Source organism: Notothenia rossii (assembly GCF_949606895.1).
Source record: "Notothenia rossii genome assembly, chromosome: 1".
In the NCBI taxonomy this organism is placed as follows: domain Eukaryota; kingdom Metazoa; phylum Chordata; class Actinopteri; order Perciformes; family Nototheniidae; genus Notothenia; species Notothenia rossii.
The window spans coordinates 52,736,062-52,751,476 of NC_136912.1; the positions used below are offsets into that span (position 1 = coordinate 52,736,062).

Genomic DNA, 15,415 nt, shown 5'->3' on the forward strand with positions numbered 1-15,415 from the left:
GCAAGATATGCCTGATTTTTGCAATGTTACGTAGATGGAAGTGGGCGGTCCTTGAAGTTGATTTTATGTGGGTGTTAAAGGATAAATCCTGATCAAATATAACACCAAGATTCCTTACAGTCTCACTGGAGGCCAAATTAATGCCATCCATAGTTAGTATATCTTTAGATAATTTGTTTCGTAGATTCTTTGGTTCAAGTACAATAACTTCAGTTTTGGTTGTGTTTAACATAAAAAAATGTAAGGTCATCCACGTTTTTAAGTCCTTGAGGCAGTCTTGAATTTTATTTAGATGATTAATTTCATCAGGCTTGATTGATAAATATAGTTGAGTATCATCCGCATAACAATGAAAGTTTACAGAATGATTCCTTATAATATTGCCTAACGGAAGCATATATAATGTGAACAAAATAGGTCCGAGCACTGAGCCCTGTGGCACTCCATGGCTAACTTTGGTTTGCGTGGAAGATTCATCGTTGACACGTACAAACTGAGAGCATTCAGATAGATGGGACCTAAACCAGCCTAAAGCAGTTCCCTGTATGCCAATTAAGTGCTCTAGTCTTTGCAATAGGATATCATGGTTGATAGTATCAAATGCAGCACTGAGATGGAGCAAAACAAGAATAGAGACAAGTCCCTTGTCTGAGGCTATTAGAATGTCATTTGTGACTTTAACCAGAGCTGTCTCTGTGCTATGATGTGTTCTAAAGCCAGACTGAAAATCTTCAAATAAATCATAGTTTTTTCAGTAATCACACAGTGTTTTGCGGCTGCTTTCTCAATAATTTTGAGAGGAACGGAAGATTAGAAATAGGTCTATAGTTGGCTAAAACCTCTGGATCGAGGTTGTGCTTTTTAAGAAGCGGTTTTATCACTGCTACTTTGAATGATTGTGGAACATAGTGAAGATAATGAAGACATATTCATAATATTTAATAAAGAAGTGCTAATTAATGGAAAAACGTCTTTTAACAGCTTAGTTGGAATCGGGTCTAAGATACACGTTGATGGTTTAGAAGAGAGAATCATTTAATTTAATTGTTCAAGGTTTATGGCTGAAAAGCATTCTAGTTTACTATCTGTGTAATATTAGAACTTAGGTTTCCGGGAGCTGTTGATAATACTATACTGGTCAAAGGCAAGAGGTCATTAATTTTGTTTCTAAGAGTAACAATTTTATCGTTAAAAAAGCACATAAAATCATTACTACTGAGTGCTATGGGAATAGAAGGCTCAATCGAGCTGTGGCTCTCTGTCAGCCTGGTTACAGCGCTGAAAAGAAATCTTGCATTATTCTTATTCTCATCTATTAATGAAGATTAGTAGGCTGCTCTCGCTTTACGCAGTGCTTTCTTATATTCATTGAGAGTAATATGCCAAATTAAACGAGATTCTTCAAGTTTAGTGGAACGCCATATCCTTTCAAGTTGTCTCGACTTTTGCTTTATTTTGCGGATTTCGGCATTATGCCATGGAGCTAATCTATGTTGTTTTATGTTCTTCTTTTTCAAAGGAGCAACATAGTCTAATTGTATTCTCAGCACATCTGTAGCACTATCAACAACATGATCAATATGGGGTGGTGTGCATTTTGTATAAGTTTCCTCCCCTACATGCAGACATGCTAACGAGTTAAGTATTGGTGGAACCTCTTCCTTAAATTTGGCTATAGCACTAACAGATAGGTTTCTGCTGCAGGAGCTTTTGACTAATGCTTTGTAGTCTAGTAACAGTACTTCAAAAGTTACTAAGAAATGGTCGGATAAAGCAGGATTATGCGGTTCGACTAATAGTTGCTCAATTTCAATTCCATAAGTCAGAACAAGGTCGAGAGTGTGATTATAGCAGTGGGTTGATGTATTTACACTCTGACAGAAACCAACATAATCTAATATAGAGTTAAATACAACAGTAAGGCTATTTTTTATCATCGTCAACATGAATATTAAAGTCACCTACAATAATTACTTTATCTGTTTTAAGTACCAAAGCTGATAAAAACTCAGAGAATTCTGATAAGAATTCTGAATAAGGACCTGGTGCACGGTACACTGTAACAAATAAGATTGGCTTCAAAGTTTTCGAGGTTGGATGCGTAAGACTAAAAACGAGGCTTTCAAAGGAGGCATAATTTAATTTTGGTTTAGTATTGATAAGTAAACTTGAGTCAAAGATTGCTGCAACTCCACCTCCTCGGCCCGTGCTTCGGGCAATATGAGTATTGATATGGCTGGGTGGAGTGGCCTCATTTATGCTGACATATTCTTCATGTCTCAACCAAGTTTCAGTAAAACAGCATATATCAATATTATAATCTCTTATTAAATCATTTACCAATATTGCTTTAGATGCTAGAGATCTTATGTTTAAGAGACCACATTTAATCTTCCTGTTTTGTTGCACTGTAGTAGTTGTTACATTTACTTTTATTAGGTTATTATGTGTGACACCTCTATTAGGTTTTACCTTAAATTGTCCTTGGGCAGACACACACACTGTTAATATTGGGTATTTTATTGGGTTCGGGATTCCTATGGATGATTGCCTAAGAGAGAGCGCAGAGAAGCGTGTAAGACTGCGACTCCGCCTCCTGGTCTCAACTCCAGTTTGTCATGGATTAAGTCCACAAAGCCCTGAAATGTTTGCCGAAATGAGATTTGCACCTTCCAAAGTAGGATGAATGCCATCTCTCTTAATCAGACCAGGTTTTCCCCAGAAGGCTGTCCAATTATGTCCAATTACATCAGTGTACCCTCGGTTATAGCTCCTCCAGAGAGACTCCTCTCTCCTCTAAATCAGTTTTTCCTCAGTTACGGAGGACTCGCACGCGTCTGCTTGACGCCGGGACGACCGTTTGCCCTACCGACAGGCGCACGGACGCGAGGGCCACGTGACTGGGCTCGCGCGGCCTATCAGCCGTCACGATCTCCGAACCTTTTCTGTGCTTTTGCTGGTCGTTTTCCCTGTTTTGGGTGTGTTTCGCAGGTTTATCGGTCGCTGCACAACCGATTTCAATAGGGTCTTCGCCGACCTAGGTCTCAGACCCTAATTAAAACTGCAGTCACAGAGGTACGTGCAGTGATGAGTGGGCCCTCGCGTCCGTGCGCCTGTCGTGGAGGGCAGCCGGTCATCCCGGCGGCAAGCAGACGCGCGCAAGTCCTCTGAAATTATTTTCGCGTCACAGACTCCCAGGTGCACCGTCTCGAAGGAAAAAAAAATATCTTAAGGTTCGTAGAGGATCGATTATCGAGGAGGCTTTCTGGAGGAGCCATAACCGAGGTTACACTTATTTAGAGGAGAGAGGAGAGAGGAGTCTCTCTGGAGGAGCTATAACCGAGGGTACACTGATGTATACTCCGGAGTCCATTTCAACCAACAGTGATGTTTAAAAGAGGCGTGACGCATGGCTGGACTTATGTCAACGAAGCACAGCTCTGCAAACTGTTCCCGTTGTGATTATAAGTTATTTAAGATGATCAAATGTGAATCAGACTTTCTGCCCTTTACCGTTTGTTTACTCACTAATCTCCCCTGAATGTTAGCCTATTTATTTTTTGGAATTCAACTGCTTTCATTGTGACGCAATGTTTACAGTGAGAACAGCTGCTGAGGTCAGTGCAGAAAGCAGAACAGTGTGTCTAATATATATCGCTCAATAATATATGAAACAGGCCTACATTTCACACTTTATTTGTAGGCTTTAGGAGATATCTACAAATAAACAGTAGATATTTTTCATGAAACCATATCGTGCTACACATAATAAAATATACAAGGGCTGTAGCCTGATATTTATCATATGCTTTAGGAGCTGTTTGTGTTTGTTGTACAATGTGTAGGAGTGGGTGTTAGTGTGTGTGTGTGTGTGTGTGTGTGTGTGTGTGTGTGTGTGTGTGTGTGTGTGTGTGTGTTTGCGTGTGTGTGTGTGTGTAGTAGGGGTTTCACAACTACCAATATTTACTAGTTGACACGTTTTTCAAAATAGCAGTCAACTAGTACATAATAAAGACACACAAAGAGAGGTGTACAACTGTGTTTTTTATTGGAACTCATACAGTAACATTAAACACTGCATTTTAATTTGTGTTACAAGGCTGAGTAAATAAAAAACAGTAACTGGACTCACCAAAATCGACAGCAAAAAGCTCTTGTTTACATAAATGCCACGTAAATCCAGTGCGCAACAGCGCATTGCCCAACACTTTATTCGCTGTCCTCCACGATAACGTCCACCTTTCCATATTTTTGGTTTGCGTTGAGGAACACCAACGCATCGACATGTGAGGGAAGGAGGCTTGACCGCTTTCGGGTGACAGTATTGCCTGCCAGGGAAAAAACCCTCTCACTCGTGGTGCTTGTGGCTGGAATAGCCAGGTAGCTCCTCGAAAGCGGGGGAAGCGGTGCACGTTTTCTGCCCACCACTCCAGTGGATTATCCATTGTGGGGATATGCGGTGTCCGCTGGCAGTAATCCCGTAGCTCATTATCCGCATCACTGTTGAACTGTGTTTTCTTGCTGCTCGTCTGCCTCTGTTCAGTGCTGACGCCGGTCCGTTGCTCACTGGTGCTAGCATTACTGCTAGTGCTAGCTGTCGGCAGCGGGTGTTTCATCTTCAGATGGTTGCGCATAACAGATGTATTTTTGTTGTACTTCAGTACAGCTGTACACAACAGACACTTCACTGTGGAGTTGGTTACATCTTCGTTGAAGTACTGCAATACATAAGAATGTCAGATGTGTTTTGGAGCATTTTGCAGGACCTCGTTTACCTACATCTTTTTAACGACTATTTGACTAGGGCAGGGGTCGGCAACCTTTTTGATATGAATTGCCATTTAAAAAAAAATATTTATCGGCGTGCCAACGATCGACAATTATCAACGGGGGGGGGGGGGGGTTGAGGAGCTTGACGCTTGTGAACTATCAGCAGGAGGGCGGGGGAGCCTTGCTGCGAGGAAGCAGTGTGTGGACCTGTCAACGCAACTTACATGATGCCGAATTTAACAAACACATTTAAATAATTGGTTTGAACGGCATAATAATAAGAACGATCTTCCGTTCTGTGATTCTCCAGAGCACAAATGTTATGATATTAGGGTCATGCACAGTGAGATGAGATCGCTGTCCCTTTAAGAGTGAGAGAGGGGTGTGGCTTGTGCATGTGTGTTTGTGGATGGTAGAGCGACAGTGAGGGAACGTGTGTATGTTTCTGGAAGTCAAACGAGGCAGCAGAAAAACAGAGATCTGTGATATATTTTGTGAAACAGAAGAACAGCTAAATAAACGCAACGGCCTCCCAAGAAGAGCTCGCCTCTCTCCAGTCATTTAATCTAAAGTGGGTTATTGAACCTGAAGCTTGTTGCTTCTGCCCTCCTCGACTACGGTCTGGGAGCCGACAGGAAAGTTCAACACACAGATGGCCAGTCCGCCCCTTTGTAGCATATTATTTAGATGAGAGATGAGCAGATCCCCACTGGGCTTTCAACTAAATACACAGCCACGCAAAAACTGCGGCATTTGTACAGCTCCTTATGGGTACTGCAATTTCTGAAGTGCTTTCCTCCGTGGTGAAACGATCAGCACCGCACCACGGAGGAAAGCGGCAGAAAGTCACCTGGAGATAAAGAGAGCGGGGCTGCGTTGCGTGCATGGCTTCCTTCTGCAGGTAACGGGGAGAAGCGCTCTGGCGGCGGTCTCGTTCAGGATCCGAAAATACAATTTAAATATTTTTGCACACTTATTCCACTTATTCCTAGTGTGCCACTGGTTACGGTGCATTGGCACGCGTGCCAGGGGTTGCCGACCCCTGGATTAGGGCCTACAGTGCCGACTAGTGGTAAATGTAGTCGACTAGTTGGTGAAACCCCTAGTGTGTAGGTGTGTGTGTGTGTGTGTGTGTGTGTGTATGTGTGTGTGTGTGTGTGTGTGTGTGTGTGTGTGTGTGTGTGTGTGTGTGTGTGTGTGTGTGTGTGTGTGTGTGTGTGTGTGGGAGAGTTGATGCAACGGGCAGACAGGCGGGTGTCAGTAGCTTAAGGTAGTATGTGACATATAAATGGTCAAAAAGGATAGATTCTCCGTTAACCTACGAGCTCCCCGTTCGAGTGAAGGACTATTCCTTCGCAATGTAGATTGGAGGAGTTGGCAAAAATGTGCTTAAAATGCATGAAAAACGCACATTCTTCAATATCGCCAACTTCCTGGGGGGCGGGGCTAATACAAGCTAATTTGAAATATGTCCGCAATCATAAGAGCAATGTGTATACAGCGTTTTGTGAATATCGGGAAAACTATATCCGAGTAGTAGGAGCAATTTGCGACATGTAAATCGTCAAAAATGGTGTATTCGCTGTTAGCTTCATATTGGATAGGGGCTGAACTTATCCTGGATTGGAATTTTTCCGATCATTCCCTCTATTCTTGTTTTACTGTCATATAATATTTCCTTTTTGGTGAGTTACTCAGATGAGTACCAGGAGACAGCGTTTGGAACTCTGGTACAATTGTGGTGAAGGCATCTGAGTTACATGTATTTGAACTGAAATGTCTACAGGCATAGCAGAAGATGGCATCTTTTTTACAGGAAATTCCAGCCAATCTCTGTTTTTAAACCATGAGCTGCAAAATGAGCGCCTTACCCCACTATACAGGCGAGTTGGGTACTTTTTTAAATATACCTGGGCAGGCTCTGTTTTGCCGAGGTCCTCTGGCACTTGCGGGCCGCCGAGGGGTGGCGGTGCTCCGGGGGCAACACATCCTCACTCCCAGGTCGGCCTATTTTGACGTTATGTCAAGTCCCCTGTGTCGGCTTTTTCCAACGCAAGGGGGGGGGGGCGTGTCTTGCTTTTTCCAACGCAAGGGGGGCGGCCCTGAGCGTACATTTTCAACTCTCCGGGATGTCCATAAGTTTCTATATAGCTCCCTAAACGTATATTGTAGACGACTTGAGATCGCGAGCGAATGCTACCCGCAGATCCATTCTCACAGCGTTTATCAACCTTTTTCTAATTCAATATCAAGCCACACTTATTGTTTTTACTTCTTTATTTTAATTGAATAATGTAGGACTTTTGTTGCTGTCAGTTATGGGGAGAGTAGGGGCTCAGAATACTGAAATACGTATTGTTTCATTGTTTTTTCCTTCTAATTTTGTATTCTTTTCTAAACCACACACTGTTATTTACTCAACAATAACACATAATTATCATTGGAGTCCGTCAGGACCGAGGGTCGGTGCAGACCCTGTGATAGTCCTCAAGCTCTGCGATTGGATGTTTGAGTGTGCGCCGAGGGTTACGCCGAGCGTCGAACAGCACTTTGAAATGGGATGGAACCACGGCAGACTGTCCAAAACTGGATTTGAACGTGTCCACCCCGTCGCCCCCTCCCCCACCCCGTCGACAGAACTACACATGCTGGCTATTGTGTGTATCGCAACATGTTTAACTTCTATGGCACGTCTCTACTGGGAGTTGTAGTTTTAAAAGACGTTTTCATATTTCCCATTATAAGAAGTTGCCAGTGTTAAACTGTGTACATCCCTGGAGGTTTAGGGGATAGGAACACTCACATTTAAAACATATAATTAATAAATGGATGAAAATTGCTTGTGCCCATAATGGGCAGCATTAATATATACCCACATGCCAGCTAAGGTCAGAAGAGCTTTATTTAACAGCTGGTCTTATGTCTGTGATCCCTCCTGTTGTTAATTGATAAGCCTGAAACATGCACTTGTCAAGGTTCAGAGGCAAATCTGGCAGTAGCCATCGATCATCTTAAGATAAGATATACTTTATTGATCCCAAGTTGGAAACATTTGCGTTACATCAGCATGTGTAACAGTTGTAAATATGCAGTGGTGTATATTTGTAAAAATGTAGTATAATCACACATCATCATCATCTTTATTTAAAGAGAGTCTTGGTCCATTATTACAAGACATACAACACTCTAAACACATATACACAAATTCTGTGTTTTATTTAATAATTCAGTGTTCTTTATTTATTGATTGTTCAATACCTGACAAGGCCGGAGATGAAAACTTGGGTCGCAGGTTCCTCAACAGTGCATTACAAGACATCTATCAATATGTGTGTATACCTCCACCATTAAACTGTCGTATTCTGCACATTTCTTATACTATCTACATACATCTTATAAGAGTATACTATGTATAATATCAGTTAAAATAAGTGCTTAAACATACAGTGGTTAACATTGCAGGAAAGCAATATATTAGTTCAATCAGGAGAGACGTGATGTATGAAATACATGTTTATTATCGGGTCACATTATATAAATGAAACATAATGATGACAGTTTATAACAAGTGAATGAAATGGTGTTTGGCGATTAGGCCCAGGTTTGGTAGGATGTCATTCGGGAAGGGAAGAACCGTTTCCGATGAACCCCCAAAAGAAGTGAAAGTATGAAGTACTGAACGTGATGAAATCTTACCTTGTGGGATGCAGTGGAAATCTATGGATGAAATGAGAGGTTAATACATGTGGGGATTTAGACATACTGATGCCTCCTAGGCATCCTCTCTGGACGTACAGGGCTCCCTGGACGTACAGGGCATCCTGGATGTACAGGGCATCCTGGACATGCAGGGCTTCCCGGACGTACGGGGCATCCCGGACGTACGGGGCAACCTGACTTCACAGGGACACATTTTATACGGACCCGAAGGTTACAACCTGGACGTACAGGGTTAGACATGCAAGGATAAACATAAGCCGCGGGGCGAATATACGTGCTGACATGCTAAGAACCACCACCAGTTATTAGCATACGTACCAATTTTAAGGTTGGAGAGACCTTCGGATAGCCAGCACGGCACTGAGGTTCGGACGAATGTAGGATGAGAAGCGGTTGTTGTAGGGAAGAGGAATAATTACCTTGATTGCGGCAGGTTTGCTGCACCTATCCTGAACGAGCCCTGAAATGCTCTTAAGACACCACCACCAGTTATATGCATGTTTACCATAGGTAAGCTGGAGAGATCTTGGATAGCCGGCACAAGCCGATGCCCGGCGAAGAGGGAGATGTAGACAATGTAATGCGGCTGTTAGCTTGAGTACAATGATGCATGAATATCATACCCTTCTTAACATAAGCCATGTGAGCATGAAACCAAATATATGAGTGCAATATGAGCAGCATGAAATAATATTTGCTTAGGTAAATACTGAGACATGACCCATGATATAGGCAGGGCTCAACGCTAACTTTTAAAAGTGGTTGCCAGGCTGGCAACCAGGCATCCGCTTTTGGTTGCCAAAACTGAAAATACGGTTGCCCTTTTTTAGATACCTTATATTTTAAATAATTAAGATGCTATACAGTTATACATCAACTTAATAATGAACATGTGAAACAAGAATGTTCAAGTGCTTACAATAAGTAATTAACGCACTTATTTGAACCTAAGTGGTAGTAAACTTGTCCACCCTCAATTGCTGTTATACAATAGGGGTTTCACCAACTAATCGACTAGTCGACTAGTCGACTACCTTTACCACTAGTCGGCGCTGTAGGCCCTAGTCAACTAGTCGTGAAAAAAAGGGAGGTAAACGAGGTGCCGCAAAATGCTCCAAAACACGTCCGACATTCTTATGTATGGCAGTACTTCAACGAAGATATAACCAACTCGACAGTGAAGTGTCAGTTGTGTACAGCTGTACTGAAGCACAATACAAATGCATCTGCTATGCGCAACCATCTGAAGATGAAACACCCGCTGCCGACAGCTAGCAGTAATGCTAGCACCCGTGAGCAACGGACCGGCGTCAGCACTGAACAGAGGCAAAGGAACAGCAAGAAAACACGGGTCAACAGTGATGCGGATGATGAGCTACGGGATTATTGCCAGCGGACGCCGCATATCCCTACAATGGATAATCCACTGGAGTGGTGGCAGAAAACGTGCACCGCTTCCCCCGCTTTCGAGGAGCTACCTGGCTATTCCAGCCACAAGCACCCCGAGTGAGTGGGTTTTTTCCCTGGCACGCAACACTGTCACCCGAAAGCGGTCAAGCCTCCTTCCCTCACATGCGTTGGTGTTCAAACCAAACCAAAAATGTGGAAAGGTGGACGTTATCGTGGAGGACAGCGAAGTGTTGCGCAATGGCTGTTGCGCACTGGATTTACGTGGCATTTATGTAAACAAGAGTTTTTTGCTGTCGATTTTGGTGAGTCCAGTTACTGTTTGTTATTTACTCAGCCATGTAACACAAATTAAAATGCAGTGTTTAATGTTACTGTATGAGTATACAATACAGTTGTACACCTCTCTTTGTGTGTCTTTATTATGACGTAACGATTAGTCGACCAGTCGACTGCTATTTTGAAAAACGTGTCGACCAGTAAATATTGGTAGTTGTGAAACCCCTAATATACAATATACCAGTAGTGCTGCTGTTGTTCTGTTCTTCATAGATCCCTCACAAATGAATTGAGCAAGTCACTAGTTTCTTGGTCATCCGTTGTCTCCCTTTCAAATGTGGGTTTTCTTGACCTTTGTGCTGACCCCCACCATAGACCCATTGGCCCTTCAGCATTGAAGTCTTGGATTGGCCAGACTAATACATTTCTAATGTTAAATAAATGAAAACCATTCACAGTTAAACATTTGATATTAATTATTGATGCTGTAAATTACCTTTAATATTTCTAACTATATTTAAAATGTGTTACCTTTTTATAGAAGTGATTATAATTTAATGCAACCATTTTTCTATGGTAAAGTTTCGTTTTGCACTTTTATTTTGGTAGTATTAAGATCGGGACTCTTATTTTGAAGGAACTTTTACCGGAAGTGAATGGAAAACATTCCTCTTTGTTTTTCGTTCAGGTTTTACCTTACGCTTCATCAGTTGAATCACTTTGAACATTCGTTTGAGAAGTTGAGGTGTTGGCTGAACTTTTTACCACACAGTCAACAACAACAATAACAACTTATTTTTGCTTCGCCATTTTGTTGTAAAACAAACACACGGCGCACCGCGCACGCGAGTAAACGTGCATCGTTTTCTGGCTCCGTAATCACGCCAATGCACGTGCAATTTAAGTATCAGGTTCCGACTGGTCACAACAATGAAATATCACTCTTAAAACAAATATGAACATTTATCTATTTTGGGGTGCACGTTTTGCTGTCCTTATTTCTTATGTTAAAAACTGGTTGCCACTGATGGCAACCAAAGTCCAAGAAGTGGTTGACATTTTTCTGAATGGTTGCCAATGGCAACCGTTACTGTCGAGCCCTGATATAGGACTAGCTTAATTAGCAGTTTAATTACGCCACGGTGAGACGTAGATGCTGATGTGCTGGTTGGGTGATTAGACTGTCTTCTATCAACTTACATGAACTTCTCTTTCTCCCTGAAAGAAACCCCCCAAAAATGAAGCATGAAACTGCGGTATTTACTGAGCATTGTGACGGGTAGTAGTTACCCGAACTGCATAACTCCATGCTGTAACGCGTTACACCCGAAGCTGCCTGAAACTCACCTTAACCCTGAACTAAAGGCAACAATGCATAAACGAACTTCTCTCTTTTTCTCTCTCCTTATTCTTCTTCTCTTTCCTCCTCTCTTTTCTTTCTTTTCTCTTTCTTCCGTTCTTTTCTTTTTCTCTCTTCTTTTTTCTTCGTTCTTCTCTTCTTTTGCTTTTCTCTTCCTTGTTCTTCTTCTTTGCTCTTCTTCTTCTCTCTCTTTTCTTTCTCTCTTTTTCCTCTTCTCTTGCCTGTTTTAGCGGTGAGGCGCAGGGAAAGGAGGCAAGCCTGCTGTGCACTGAACCTGCTTGCCGTCTATGACGCACTTAGTGTCCAGTACTGGCTACTGAGCCGGGAGGAGAAGTAGCTTCGATGGGATGTAGCTTAAGCCCTGCCTGCCTGCAAGAGGGCTTGTAGTTGAAGCCAGAAATGGGTGAAGCTTCGCGAGCGATGAGGGCCCGTTCCGCGTGAAGCCGGAAGCGCCGCATTAGAGCTTCCCTGATGCCAGTGATGCTCTCTCTCGACTGAAGGTGTGCGTCAATTGTTTGCCTGAAGTAGCCCCTTTCCATTAAGCCGGAGGAACTTCTGTGGAGCCCGATGTCCTTGTCTTTTCCTTCCGCGTCCGGGTTTGCGGGGTGGCCGGCTAGAACCGCTAGCCAGCTGGGGAACGCCGCCTGTAGCTTAATCCGCAAGACTGCGGAGCTGATGAATATATACCTGGAGCTGGGACGAAGCCCTGCTGCTGCTTGCGTGTTGACACCTGGAAGACAGCTGATGGAAAAGGGGAGAGCATATATAGAGGGATTAACAGGTGCGATAATTAGGCTTGTGAATGGAGGGAAGTGATAGTTAGCTTGAGGAGTGGCGCTCCCCATCATTTAGTGAAGGGAGCGAGTATTGCCATGACGTGCAATACGAAGTGATAGGTCTTCCTGCCTGAACTTGCGCTGAGCTTCATTACTTTTTCAGGCTTAATATTTATACCCCCAAAGCTTTTTTCTTATTCAAAATAAGACCTTAACCTAAAGTATTCTTTAATGTTTAAATAAAGCGTTATTAGTTTGTCTGTCTGTGTTTCCTATTAATATCTAATAATAAAAATATTACATTTCAATAACGTGCTTTAACCACCAGGTGTCCCTTTCTATCAGCTGTGCACCGTTATGGTGTAAATATACCAATATACTGATTGGATCAAATATAAAAGTCAGCCGAATTAGTATTGATACTGCGAGGAGACTTATATTGTGAAGAGAAATTGAAGATTTTGTTTAATTGCTGATATATTTATGATCCACGTCACATATTCAGTTTCCGCGGCAGTTGTTCATGTTTGTCTAGAAGTCTTCTCATCAGGGCTCTATAAATAGCGAACTACGGCAGATATGTAATATTTAATGCAGCCGAACCGTGTATTAAAATGCCGTTATGTGATGACCTCCACAGAGAAAATCAAGCAAACTCGGAATAAAGTATAATTTTCTTTTCTTTCTTTTTTTTCATATTTCACATCAACAGGCAGTCCGGTTAACTAACATGTCTGTGCGGAACAATACCCCAACCCATAGATCCTTGGGTGAATAATGTAATCACCACATTACACACATCCCTTCACATTTAAATTTGAATTGACATTAAAGTATTTTGTGATGCCTTCTAAAATGTTCAATCGCACAACGGCACGTCCATTAATACAGATACAGATACAGATTTCAGTATTCTGAGCCCCTACTCTCCCCATAACTGACAGCAACAAAAGTCCTACATTATTCAATTAAAATAATGAAGTAAAAACAATAAGTGTGGCTTGATATTGAGTAAGAAAAAGGTTGATAAACGCTGTGAGAATGGATCTGCGGGTAGCATTCGCTCGCGATCTCAAGTCGTCTACAACATACGTTTAGGGAGCTATATAGAAGCCTATGGACATCCCGGAAAGTTGAAAATGTACGCTAAGGGCCGCCCCCCTTGCGTTGGAAAAAGCCATGGATGTATAATAAGAACTGGATACAGCGTGGGAAGCGGGGCCTCATTCATTCCTATGAGAGTTGCTCATTAGCGCATGATGATAAAATGGCCCAACTTTCGAGAGAGCAAAACGTCACAGATTACCCGGCATGCCGGAGAAGTACCCGTATGTGCGCTCATAGCGCATGGGCAACTTTAACCATGCCCCCAAAATGCTCGTTCACATCAAGCACGTCAATTTGCCTACACGTAACAGCACCGCACGTTCATGACAGCATGGCACTGGATTGTTATATGATGGAGTTTGATATTAACAAGGCGGCCGCGGCAGTTAGCAGCTAGTGGCTAGCTATTAATTAGCTCTTAGTAGCTCTGTACGTGTTTTCTTTTCCTTATGACTGTTGTAAGTAAACATATTTATTATATATCTTCATATGTGTATGAGCTCTGTACGTGTTTCTTTTCCTTATGACTGTTGTAAGTAAACATATTTATTCAATATTTCCTTTTATATGTGGATTTGAATGCATGTCACAGTCCTCTGTTTATTTATTGTTAAGAAACGCAACACATGGTTTTCAACAGTGGAACTATTTATGTGAATGTCAACCGCAACATCCCAAGCTTCTTTCTAGCCAATATTCATTATGTTGTATCTGTACCTTCAACTGTAACTGACCAATTTGGTGTATTTTGTTTGCAAGTCTGTGTTCAACATACTACTTGGAGTACGCTTAACGTGGCACAAGTCTGTACTGAACATGGACACGCAAAACTCTCAACAGGTCAGTTTTTTTTTTCATATCTGATACCAAATCTTGCTGAAATATTGCCACACTGGAGATGTATAGTGTATGTAGTTAAGGGTTTAGTTATTGTACATTTCAATCGTGTTATTTATGTTAAATGTATTCAATGTATTAGAATAACTACCCAAACATTGTATTTTTTAAATGTTCATTGTTCATGGTATATGTAAGTTATTTATTTGTATGTAAGTGTGTACTGTTTGTGATCGTTGTTGTGCCCTTACTCGTGGCCTGCACCTTGACGTGGTGAGTGGGCTTTAAACTAAGACAGGCCATTTATGTTTGAAATATCATGCTAACAAACTTCTAATTACAGAATTGAATGATAGTGGTTAAATATGTTCATGTCTTGCTGACATTATTTGTTATCCTTTTCCACATAGCCTCTCAGATGGATTCCTGTTTCATCTGTTGGTTTGCCACTGTCCAGTGTCTGCCAGCTGGCTCCCTCTCAGAAAAGTGCCATCTTCTGTCAACAGGAAGAACTGTTGAACACTTGTCACTATATGAAGCTCAGCGCAAGTTCTTTCAGGAAGACTGGGTATGTATACATTCACTCCGCAGCTGCTTATAATCAGCTCATCACGGGCGCTGTCTTTAACCTATTACATTCACCTCATTCTCCAGCAGCCAATCACCATGCTGCAGCCAAACTTTAAAATGGTTCTCCTCTCTCCTGCAGTCAGCTGTGATTGCAGGTGTTCATGCTGCCGCCCGCCTCCTCTCCACCCACCTCCGTTCATCATATCCAGAGCCAGGAGAGCTAATCCAAAGACCTCATCACACCTCCTCTTCTTCCCATCTCCTCATCAAATCCAGATCTTCAGCATCATCATCACCAGTGTCTAACCCCGGGGGGATCCCTATATGCTCACGGCTTTTCCCCCTTTAGATATAAGATTTCAGGATCAGGGTCTAATCGCCAAAGACTTAGCATTTATCATATGACATGTGTCAATAAATGTTCTTTAAACAAAATGAAGTCTCTCCTGATTTAACTGTCTGGACCCCATCCTCAACTTTTTTTCAAACCATGAAATGGCTTCAGAGGGCTTTCCTGTTGATCATGTTTGGTGGATTTTTTTAATATAATAATTGCAATCAATATTATATATTACCTTTTAATCTATAT

General features: G+C 42.1%; 1 long non-coding RNA gene across 1 annotated transcript; it reads left to right on the forward strand.

Annotated features, from left to right (window-relative positions):
* Positions 1–14,097: 14,097 nt before the first annotated feature.
* LOC307012923 lies at positions 14,098–15,201 on the forward strand. The gene is made up of 3 exons (XR_013800780.1): positions 14,098–14,259; positions 14,667–14,824; positions 14,966–15,201. It is a non-coding gene; the product is annotated as an uncharacterized lncRNA (long non-coding RNA).
* The last annotated feature ends 214 nt before the right edge of the window (positions 15,202–15,415 follow it).